The sequence below is a fragment of the Halichoerus grypus genome, chromosome 2, assembly GCF_964656455.1.
Source record: "Halichoerus grypus chromosome 2, mHalGry1.hap1.1, whole genome shotgun sequence".
Classification (NCBI taxonomy): Eukaryota; Metazoa; Chordata; class Mammalia; order Carnivora; family Phocidae; genus Halichoerus; species Halichoerus grypus.
In genome coordinates this window covers 114,153,486-114,165,978 of record NC_135713.1, presented here as the reverse complement: position 1 = coordinate 114,165,978, position 12,493 = coordinate 114,153,486, and the positions used below count along the sequence as shown (strand labels likewise).

The window sequence follows — 12,493 nt, the reverse complement described above, 5'->3', positions numbered from 1 at the left end:
GTGCCTGAACCATTTGAGTATAGGGCTTTCCAGGTGGCCCTCCTCTGGGCCTTGCCTGGCCCCTCTGGGGAGCCAACTACAGAAACCAGAAGCAGCTCCTCAGAATCTGCAACCAAAACAGATCTGGCTGCTGCTGAAACAAAGTCTCCTAAGAACCTTGTGAAGTCTGCAGGGAAAAGCTATTCTTGTCCCCTGACTACAGATCAAGAAACTGAGATTCAGAATGTTTCAATGCCTTATGTTAGGTTTCGTGATTAGTTTTAGGGAGACTACTAAAAAAAAAAAAAAATTGTCTCTGACTTATCATCCAGCAATAATTGTCACCATTTACTGAGCACCTACTATGTACCAAGGACTTTACATGCATTATGCTATCTAATTCTATCCAACCCTATGAGAAGAGGTATCGCATTATCCTATTTTAGAGATTACAGTTAAGGCTCAGAAGTCAAATGACCGGCCCAAGGCAACAAGGACTAGAATCCAGAACTCTAAGCCCAGACCTTAATCTTAAATCACTGCGTCCCTCTTGTTCAATGGCAACTATTAATACACAACATGGTTGAGGCTGGAGAAGTTACAGAAATGGGTATGTGCTTCTGAAATCACAGGGATGTGGGTGGGGACAGGGTCAGAGGATGGTTTAATTCAGAGGGTCCAGCCCACCCAGATTAAAACTATACGGGTCTTGCAATCAAGAAGTAGTGGTGGGAAGGAAGGTAACTGAGAGTGTTCTATACAGAGATATCCAAAAAGCAAATGTACCCCTGCTCCGAGGGCAGCCAGACACAACCAAGCAACTTGAAAAAGAACGGAAGCTTGCAGTGTGGTTCTGGATCATTGACGTCAAAGCACGATAATCATTTTGCATTCCCTAGATCTCTCCCTCTCCGTGAGTTTATTTCTGGTTTTGCCTGTCCTCACTCTAAATGATACAGAACAGAGACCTAGAAGATGGGGGATATGATTTCCAAAATGACCCTCCACTTTCGTCTTCTCTGTGGGAACAAGAGGGCTCGAGACCAAGAACATCTTCCAGTGTTCCCTGCTGGTATTTATCCAGAGTTCAAAGGTGATTGCTTTCAGGAGTAAATACACAGCCACAGATGCAAGCTAATTATGCAAACAGGGTCACTGTGGGATGGACAAGAGCTACCACCCGGTAAAGACTAAAAGGGATGCTAGCCAAGACCCAGGGAGAAAGGCAAAAGGCATTTGCAAAAGCCATTTTGTGTCTCTTCAGTTAATGCTATTAGAATCAGTGCTAGCATGACCGACAGACTTGATGAAGGGCATTTGTGACGTCAGAGTTTGCTGTAGGTCACATGTGTCCTGGAGGCCAGAGCCATCCTGATGCCCTCCCCATGAACACAGCGACTCCCTGGACCACCCAAGAGGACTGTGAGAGCTAGTGGCAGTCAGCAGACCTTCACAAAGAAAGCAAAAGCAAGTTTGCATCTAAAAGTAAGGAGGCAGCAAAACCACCTGGAGGACCAAAGAGGAATTCAAATCAATAGCGCCTTCAAAGGGTGGTACCTACCCCCGATTCCTAGCCCTTCCCCAGTCCCAGTTCTTTGGGGAGATGTTTTACATCTATGTCAAGGAGAGAGCTGGAAAAAACTTCACTGCATGAAGAGGACATGTCAGTCACAGCTTGAGAGAGATAGCACCAGCTTCCATGACAAGGAGCAGAGCAGTCGGTCAGAAGGGGCGACACTGGTTGGAAGGGAATTTTAGATATCAGAACCATATTTCCAAATATCCTGTTCTGCATATTCTATTTATGAGCTCAATTCTTTTTTAAGCTTAAGCTGTTTTTAGATGCTGGCAATTCTGAGAGCCTAGGGCTTCATCATGGAGACCTCCATCAAAGGACTAGATTTTAAAGCTTTGGTCAGCAAGGATTTGGGGGTAGCTACACCAGCTATGTTCCCAATCCACTAGGACTTTGTGAGATTGGAGAAGAAATATAATAATAATAACTCAGGTGATGGGTTTTGGAACCAAGTCATCTGGGTTTCTGTCCCAGCATTGTCACTCCCAAGTTATGTTTCCTTTGGCAAATGACTAAACAACCTTGGATAAGTTACAACACCTCCCTAAACCTGTTTTCCCATCTGTAAAATGGGTATCAGAACCTCCACCTCATCGGGCTGTCGGCAGGATTAAATGAAATCATGCATGTACAGCTCCGATCGTTGTATGGAGTACATCGAAGGGTTTGATAAATGGTAGTTACTACCAATAAATGAATATGGAGGCACAATTCAAAATTGGAGAGTAAAAACTAGACTCTATTGTACGAACAGAAATGAGAAGGAGGGGAGCAACGAAGGCGAGTTTCAGTTGTCAGGGGGCTTCAGGGAGGAGAAACAGGTTCTGAAAGATGTTAGCATGGAGAAATGTTGTTTGCCATGTGGAGAGAAAGCACCTGGACTCTGGAATCACAAATCCCTGGGTTCAGATCCTGGTCATCTTGACTCTCTGACCTTGGACCAAGCTAACTAACCTCTCTGAGACTTTCTTGACTCATCTGAAGAGTGACAACAATATATCAGCACTTCCTAGGGTCATAGGGAACATGAAGGGAGCGGGGAGGCCAGCTGCTGGCATGCACGAGGAATCTAGAAGTGATAGCTGTCGGAGGAGTCTGCGGGCATGACAGAGGCTTGAAGGCAGGTGAGCAGCGGAAACGCTAAGTAGGAGAACAGACTCTTACTAGCTGCCATTCATTAGACGTGTGCTCCATGCAGGTACTGCACTGACCCCTCGGGGGGTCACTTACAGGGTGGGGAAGAGCGCAGCAAGCCAGGTAACCCAAATTCAAATCCAGGCTCTGTGTTTCCTCCCTGTGCCACTGTGGGCAAGTCATTGAATCTCCGCAGCTTTTAGTCCCCTGGCTTGTAAGATGCAGGTAGTAATTGCTGTTCTTGGAGTGGTGTGGTGGCGAGGAAATGAGAGAATGGATGTAAAGTCATTAGCATGGTGCCCGGCACATATAAATCGATCTGTGGTGTCAACTATCATGATTACTCACATGCATGTTTCCCAGTGAATCCTCACAACAATTCCATGAGTTAAGTGTTAGGATCCCCTATTTATTAGATCAAACAACTGAGGCTCAGAGGATACATCACTCATCTAAGTTCATGGTAAGGAAGCAGCAGGGCTGGCTCTGTAAGACTAGAAATCTCGGATTTTTGTTCTCTTCACTTTTCACATAAGCTGGTAAACAGCCCAGGGTTGAGGTAATATGACAGTTATTTTCAATGCATCTTCTGCCATAACGCCCATGAGTCTTTCCTCTTCTGATTGCCCCCACCTCATCCCCTCCTCACCCGTTGGAGGTGTGAGGTATAGGCTTGTCTGTGCGCCCGGGCCCAGCCGGTGAGGGCACAGGTGCGGTGTCTTTGGGGACTTGCAGCTTCAGAAGGCGGACGGCGTTGATGACATGTCCATTCTGCCTTGCAGATAGGTCTAACATGGACGTGCTTCCAGCTGGCTGGGATTTTGATGAAAACCCCTCCTCCTTGGTGCCAGTTAACAGAAATTACATGTCCCTGGCACACTTTGTAATTCAGAAAATGCATGTGCCGATGAGTGCCACTCCTGTTGGATGCACCGTGATGACCAAGGGCTGCAGGCCAGCATCCTAGCTCTCACCGCACCCCCATGTAAGGTCACAGAATGTTTTCCTCCTGGGTAGACATCAGTGTCACCTCACTCCCTTATCCATTCATTTCTACCCAACAAACATGGCTTGAGCACCGAGCGTGTGCGGGTTTTATACCATAGAGCTGGGATGCAGCAGTGAACCGTGCAAGGAGAGCTCCTGCCTTCGTGAAGGGCAGTAAATGGTCAACACACACACAGGACAGCTTCTCTGTGATAGATGTTACAAAGGACACAAAGCGACCAAAGAATGGCTGAGGGGGACGAGCCACATTAGGTAGAGTGACCAGGAAAGGTTTCTCTAAAGGAGGTGACGTGAGCTGAGATTGAAGACCGAGAAGGAACCAGACATGGCAAGGCGAAGAGAAACAAGCTCAAATGTCAAGGAGATTCGTTCATTTATCCAACATTTTCATCATACGATAAATACGTGTTGAACCAACAACTGAAGAATAGGTCCATCCTCTTTGTTCCTGCCAAAAAAGACCCTCGTGTAGGCAGGAGGAGCTCAGGAGAGATGCCACAAGCATAGAGGCAAGTGGTTGCCCTTTCTCCAGCCCCGTTCCCCACCTCGAAAACAAGGGGCTGGGCCTAAGCACTAGCATTCCAGGCCTGTAGGATCCGAACACCTTCCAAGGGGACAGGCCCTCATAGCTCTTTAAGCAACGACTGCGCAGCAAGCAAACAGCAATCTGTCATTTTTTAAAAGCAGTGAGGACGGTTGTTTGGAATTGTGTAGTCAGGGCCTGTCATCTGCTTCATTTTTAGTGTATGTGCTGCCGAAGCAAGCACTGTCATCTGCTTCATTATCATTAGGATCTCCGCACTGAATTTCCATGCGCACTCACTCACTCTGAAAACACTATTAGTTGGGAGCCTCCCGCCTCCTCCCTCTGCTCCTCCCCACCTCCAGCCCCAGTCTTTCTCTGGAAGATCAGGGAAGAGCCCAGGCTACGGAACTGAAACACTTGACTTATATCCCGGGTGTGACTCACTGTGTGACTTTGGGCAAGTCACTTCACTTCTCTGAGTCTCAATGTTCTCATCCATATAATGAGGAGAATAAGACACAGCAACCATCTAAAATTATTTTTTTTTAAGTTTTTATTTATTTATTTGACAGAGTGAGAGAGCACAAGCAAAGGGAGCAGTTAGAGGGAGAGGGAGAAGCAGGCTCCCCACGGAGCATGGAGCCTGACATGGGGCTCGACCTGAGCCGAAGGCAGACGCTTAACCATCTGAGCCATGCAGGCGCCCCTAAAGTTGTTATCCTTATTTTTAGATTAGTGTGTGAAATTGTCAAAACTCAACGGAGAGAACAGAGATTTAGGTCTTTAAGGCAAAGGAAACTGGAGCAGTGAGTGTGACAATGAGCCCATTTAATGACCTGTCTCCACCTGTAGCGTTTTCCATTCTTGGAGATAATCAAGAAGCAGGATCACAAGAAACAGCTTTCAAGAGGTCTCTTAATTTATCATGATACTTTCTCGCGCCAACAATTACAGATCCCCTACTATATGCCAGACACTGTTCTTTGTGCTTAACTTATATTTACTGATTTAAACGTCTCACCACAACCATACAAAGTAAATACTATTACTATGCCCGTTTTACGGATAAAGGAGCTAAGACCTAGAGCAAGTACATAACTTCCACAGGGCCACACAGCTAGGAACTGGTGGAGTTCGGGAATAAACCCAGGCAATCTGACTCCAGTCTATGCTGCTAACTGCTTGCCACCTCATTTACAATGAAACATAAAAGCTTTCCTGCAGACATCAGGTTTTTCTACTTCAAATAGGCTTGTCTTCTGAGCACTCAGTAAACAAAGAGTTACTACCTGCCTAATCCTAAAACCCCTTGCTAGTAGCCCCAGCACTAACAAGGGCTGCTTCCCCCAACCACGCTTGGCCAGCCATAGATAAATTCACACCTCCCACCACAGATGGGATTTTTGGGTGCCTATTAAAATGTCAGTCGATCTTCAAGTTGAAGTTCTTCCTACATCATTTAGCACAACCTGGAAGGTCAGATTAATGGGGAAGCCAGCCTTCCCTCGGCAGTTACCTCCTTATTACTTTCCTGCCCCTGCACTTGCTCTCAGAAATGTTACATCACAATAAATGTAGTTAAAAGAGCAAACAAACCACCACCACTTCCTTGAAATCCAGATGCCATTATCTCAAATCACCTTGCCTTTGGTCTCAGAGGACACGCTCCCCACTGCTGACACCGGGCCTGATCTGCAGATGAAAGCAGCCATTTTCTGGGCCCAAGTGATATTAACCCATCTCCAAAGACATGTGCCCAGGACCAGCACAAGCACGAATTTAGGTACACGGAAGAGAAGCAGGATATATCCCACACAGGTGGCTTCCCTTTCAAGGGCTAAAAGTCACGAACAGCAGGATAAAATTCCTGCCCACGCTGGGCGGTATACAGTGAAGAGAGCATAATTGCAAATCCTATGTCACTTACTGACATGGCGGTCGCAGAATGCATCCTAGTAATCACAGACTTCGTATTCATGCCTGCTTCTCCCGCTGAATGTAAACAGCCACCTGGAGACTCTGACAGCCCTTCCGTGCTGTTGGCGCTGAATGGAGCACGTCAGCAAATGAGTAAACGCTGCGTTGCATTTGCAGGCCCTGCGAGCTCAAAGAAGCTCGGTTTTGAGTCCAAATGCAGCTGCCTGCTGGAAAACTCAAGGCTTCTTCAGGACTGACTCTGTAGCGATGGATCAGAGCCCTGCCTTTGGAGAGTGGGGGTTTGGGGAAGCCTCAGTGTTTCCCATAAATTGCTGGCAAGATGGGTCCAACGCCATCCTGCAAAGAACAAAACTGTGAACATCATTGAAGTTTCCCCAAAGAGAAAACTGCTCTGTTAAATCAGCTGGAGTCCTCAGAGAGAAAAGAAATCAGGCCCAGATGAAAGCAAATGGGCAAGAGATGGCCAACTCCCTCTCCTGCTCACTTCCGGTTTTACTGGGTTTTCATGGGAACTCGCTCATGGACAGACTGGGGCTGAGTCCTTCAGAAGGCAAGTCTTGCTAAACGCTTTTGGACCAGTTTCCCATCAGTCTTTAGGCATTCTCCTGTCCCCCTTCAGCATGATCAGCTGGGACTTCACTTGCACTCAGGAGGGCCAGGAGCCAAGCAGCATAGTCATGGAGAACAGCCAGCCCCCGGGCTGGGTGTTCAGACAGCCTGCCCTCACCTGGACAGGGGCAGCCCGAGCTGTTGCTGCCCTTCCTTCTGAACCTTCTCGGCCTCAGGGAGAGAAAAGGGCCTGCTGGCTGGACAGGGCAAGGACGACACTGGTTACATACGTGGGGACAGTGGGGATGCAGGTTGAGTTTGGCCATCCAAGTAGAGTGAGGCCTTGGAGGAATTCTGGGGGCTCATGGATTTTAACTTTTTGTTTTTGAAAGGAGTTCAGACTTATAAAAATACTGCTGAAAAAGTACAAAGAATTCCTAAATACCCTTCAAAGCAAGATGCCCTAGATATTAACATCTTACCATGTTTGTTTTGATTTTCTCTCTCATATATGGTCTTATATAATATATATTAATTAAATATTACATAAATATTTAATGTAAATTATATATATATATATATATATAATTTTTCCGAACCATTTGAGAATAAGTTGAAAATCAAATGCCCATCTATCCCTAAACATTTCAGCATGTCCCCTAAACAAGGATGTGCTCTTACATAACCACAATACAATGACCAAAACCAGGATGGTAACACTGATAAAGAACTGTTAACTAGTCAACAGATCTTATTTAATTATCCTGCTATGTTTTCTATTGTCTACTCTTTTTCCTTCACAGAAAAAGAAAATGTAATGTCTTATCTAGGATCCCATCCAGGATCACATAATGCATTTAATTACCATCTCTCTTTAGTTTCTTTCAATCTGGAGCAGTTCCTCAAGATTCACTGTCTTCTATGGCCTTAACATTTTGAAGAATATAGGACTTTTATTTTGTAGAATCTCTCTCCATTGGGGTTTGTCTGATGTTTCTCCATCATTAGACTCAGATTACTCATTTTTGGCAGTAACAGATAATAATCTTTCGCATCAGATAGAAGTCCCTGAGTCCATGCTATATAAATATAAGGAAAAGCTTTTCCATATAGTAGAGTGCCAACTACTAAATGTAGAAAGAATGATGGAATTTTTTAAAAATTACCATTTGGCAGCCACTAGGCTAATACTTGGTTCATGCAAGAATCATCAGTAGATATTAAAATTAGTGGATGAAAGCTTGAAGAGCTCAGAGTATTTCCTGTCATGACACTTATTAATCACAAAGAGGAGAACAGCAACTTGATAGTGGAGAAGCCCGGTAGAAAACCACTTTAACCAAAAGACCACAGTTAGCATCACCAGGAGTGGGGAACTAGACGCTGTGTACCTCCCGATAGGATGAACACCTCTTCTGTGAAATGAAAAGAAAGACATGTGTCCAAAAGGCTTAATAATTTTAAAGAGCTATAGTTCTTTCCAGGGTGCACTCACAGAATAGATTCTGAAATCTTTTTCACCTTCACAGACCCTGCCTTGGTCATCTTCCCAGGAGGAGCTAGCAACAACTGGGATACTGAAGAGAACACATGATCTGCTTGGATGGAAACTGCTCAATGGAGTTTGTGGACCATGTGATAGTCCTCAGACATCAGGGATGGTACCGGAATACCAACAGGCCGGCCTCTGGGGCAGAAGGGCAAGAGGAGAAGGAACACATCTGTCCTCATCTAGAGCATCTGTGGGTGGTGAGCCGGAGAGGGAACAGCGCATGACTCACAGGCTGTTCCATGTTACAGCAAACTCCCACCCCTCCTATTATTCTGTCTTTTGTCAGAGCCAAACTTTATCTTGCCAATTTCTCACACCTTGGCACCTAACTGACAAATGAAAAGACTAGCCATCAAATTCCTTCCAGCTCTGTGACTGGCCAGTCTATGCAGCTCACCTTTGGAGCAGTGTGGGCAGGGGCCGGCATGATATTCTCCTCTTGGACAGTCGAGCCAAAGAGGCCAGTGCCTCTTCACAATGCCCCTAGCTCTAACCCCCTCTCCTGACTCCCCGCAAACATCCTGAGTCCTTCACCACATCTGTGTTCTTTTCTAATCCAATTCCATGCTATCTTCCCCCCACCCCTGACACTGATCAAGAGGGTTTCTGCTAGAATATACTGATTAAAGAAATGAGGACTTGGTACATAAAGAATTTCAGAAGAAAAATCCATGAAGAGAGCTACCACAGATTACAGAGAGGCTATTTGAAGTCTAAAGATACAAAATCACTTAAACCATGTATTCTGTTTTGCTCAGGAACAAGTCATTTTAAAGGGCAAGTCATTAGAAGATCTTCTACGCCTGGTTTAAAAAACTCTAAAATACAAATTTTACAACCAGCATGGGGCTCAAACTCAACCCTGAGATCAAGAGTCACACGGTCTCCCAACTAAGCCAGCAAGGTCCCCTACCCTAAAATACAAATTTTAAATTATCCGTGTTAACCAGAGAGAGCCACAGTCCCGATAAATGCAATTCAGAAGTAGCCTGAGCCTCCTCGGGCCATCCCCTATCTTAAGACATCAATGAGAATTTCATTTTTAAAAGCACACGCTGCCCTGATTATTAAAGACAATGATAAGAACACAACAGTATTTGGATACATTGGTTGTTTTAAAGTTCAGGATTGTAATTTTTCACAGAAACCACCTCAGCCTGTCATGCAGTCCTGCTTGTAAGCAGGAGCAAGCATCAGCCAAACCCTGAGCAGAGTAAGGAATATATTTTGTGGTTACAGGAATGCTTTCTTCTATGTGAAGCTGCCACATGCAGGACTCAAACTACCACCCATCTCTTAATTAAATGAGTAACTTGGACTTTTTAGCCACACCTTCCTCTCAGTTAACCCCAGGGGAAAGTGATAATAAGCAACAACAACCCCAAAGTAATTGGCTTTATCTGCCAGGTGGTGAGTGAGAAGCTAAGAGGTATGGAGAGACCACAGAAAGGATAATTCAGGGATGACACTGCCTCTCACACATGGTCAGTGATGCTGTTGCCAACTGTCTGTCGTCCCTTCTCTCTTAACTCCTCTGACTCAATGTTGGTTCCATTTCCTCTGGGATGAATTCAGGTTTGGTTGGCTCCTCTTTAGCCCCAGTAGCAAAGGATCCAGAGATGCTACCTTCAGATTCTGGAATCTACTTGTTACTACCATGAGGCCCTACAGCCCACCTATAAATAGGTTTCGGTGACTTCATTTTCCAGAGAAAAGTCATTTAATTATCAGAGTTGGAAGGAATTTTATTTTTATAGATAATGCTTGGAAAGGTAAAGTACAGGCAAGCTGCCCACACAAAAGCAAGTTGTATAAATTGGGGGCGGAGGTAAACACACAACATCTTTGAGTCCCCAGAAACCATTAGACCACATTAGCTAATTACAGCCTCGTGTTCAAGGGCCTCTCATTCCCATTTGCTGCTTCTCACATTTTCTTTCTTCTTCCTCTCCCATTGACAGCAACAGGAAATCATTCCTAATTTGCACACTTGCTGTTTTTTAAGTCTCTGGGAATTTTCCATGACTTATCAAGTGGAGGGTTTCATGGAAATTTAGCTTTTCCTTTGAATCTGCTTAGCCAAGAGACCAAATATTTTTTTAAAAACATTAAATGAAGAATCTGATTTGTTGCCAGCCAAACAGAGGCTTAAGAAAAGCACCCCACTCTCCCTGTTTCCTAAAGTTTTCATCCGGACTGTCAATTCCACCATAGAGATTCCAAAAAGTCATGGGCCAAAAAGTGGTGGAAGGAGTGGGAAGCGGGTGAGGATGAATTAGAATGGTCAGAATGAGGTCAGCCCAGAAATTTACCCTAGAATACCCTAGAAGAGTTTGCTAACCACAGAGTCTGGATTTCATCCTCTGGAATTGTTGCTTCTTATTCCATGTGGCTCGGGAGAGGGTGTCGTTTAGGGGAAAAAGCAGAAAGACAAAACGGAAGGGGAGAAAAATTCGCTCCCCCATGGAGATGCAAGCAGAGAACCTATAGACTCTTGTGTCTTGTTTTTTTAAGTACAGTGTTTTTAATAGACCAAAAGAGAATCTTGATGAGGTAATATGTATGTGAGTGATGTTTATGAAATAGGGTGTAAAATCTTAACCATTATGGACTATTGTATAAATAAAGCTTAGATATATAAAATATAGAAACTTATAAAAAATCATTTTATAGAGCAGGGGACACTTAAGGAATTATAAAGTTTTCATATCTTTGTTCCAAAAAAATAGAAAGTTCCAAGGCTGGCAGCTTATTTCCTTAGTATATTCCACTGTGAAGGCAAGAACTTTGGTGGGGTTTTATGTGTTTTCTGGTTTTGTAATTTATAATAATCTGTATGGATTACTTTGAAATGTGTGTTGCTTGTGTGTCATGTTGTTTGCCCATGCGGAGTCATCAGAGATCTGTTCCATACTTTGCAACTCTGAAAACCAAAAGAAATTTTCTAGTGAAAAAAAAAAATACATGGAACATGCCTTCACTGTTGGGAAACCCTTGGATTTCTGCCACTGACAGCTTTTTGCAGGTCTGAGGAAATGGGAAGTTTAATACCAGAGTTGTTGTCTCTCACTTAAATATTGGGTGTTGGTTCACTTTTCTCCCGGGAAGAACACACGTATTTTTGGTCCTTTTTTTTCTTGCACTTGACATGATCTGGAGGAAACCAGAAGTCAGGGCCCTAAGCTGCCTTGCTTTGGGACCACTCTCCACCATCAGCTTTCAAAGAACCATTCACATACTAATTCTGTTTTCTGTTCTGTGATTTGGTGGTAGAACCACTGCTTTTTGGAGCCCAGTGTTTTGTTTGGGTTTGTGGCTCTGATGAAGTGTTGAGTTTGCTCTTTCCTAGCCAGACTAAGGAGAAGAAGCCAAGGGAAACAAGGGTCCCCTTGCTGGACACATCCACCTGCAGCTCCCACCAGCTCAGGAGACCCACGCCAGAGACCAGGGCCCGCAGTACCATCTGCTTTCCACGTGGGGAGGGGGGTGCCCATCATGTCAACGTGGGGACATTACCCAAGTCCCCTTCGTCAGAACTGAGTACAAGTCCCAGCTGTAAGCCTGAGAAGCCTGATGTGTGTTTTAGCATGGAACAATAAAGCCGGGTTAGCTGTCCCTCGGGCCTGGTGTTTTCAGGAGCTGGCTTGGAGGGGGAGCGTGTTATCGAGGGTTCAATATCAACGTTGAGCATTTCTTTCCCTGGCGGCTGCTCAGGACGTCCGAAAGGGAGGGCCGGGAGGAGAGGCACCACTGTGCCAGACGGGGCCGGCTGGGGGTCTGTGCGGACGGCCGCCGCGGCCTCTTGGAGCTCCCCAGGCCGGGTTCGTCTCCGGAGAGCAAACTCCCAGCTGTACAACCCCGAGGGCCCAGAAAGACCTCGGCCAGAAGGCTTCTCCGCTTGCTTAGCGCGGAGGGCGGGAGCGCAGCCTCAAGAACCTGCCTGCCTGGCGCCTCACCGCTATGTGGCCGTGGGCAAATCACTTAGCTACTCTGTGGCTCCGGTTCCTTTTCTGGAAAAGGGAGCTCTCATAGCATCTTCTTGGGGGGTGTAAGGTTAAACGTCTTAAAACACGGTAGAGCACTTTGAACAGGACCTGGCATAGAGACAAGTGGCCACTAAAATGAGCTTCACCACCTTTCAAAATGTTTGCCGCATCCACCAACCATCCATACTGTTACTTACTTAAGATTATTCAAATGGATTCCATTTTAATCTAAAATTTAATTGAAA

General features: G+C 45.3%; 1 protein-coding gene across 7 annotated transcripts in view; it reads left to right on the top strand.

Moving 5' to 3' along the window:
* SH3RF2 (SH3 domain containing ring finger 2) overlaps window positions 1-11,877 on the top strand; it is a 127,332-nt gene extending 115,455 nt beyond the window's left edge. For all 7 annotated transcript variants that reach the window (XM_078067343.1, XM_078067344.1, XM_078067347.1 and 4 more), the window contains one exon: window positions 8,240-11,877. The gene's annotated coding sequence lies outside the window, so the exon portion shown is untranslated. The remainder of the gene's footprint in view (window positions 1-8,239) is intronic.
* The last annotated feature ends 616 nt before the right edge of the window (window positions 11,878-12,493 follow it).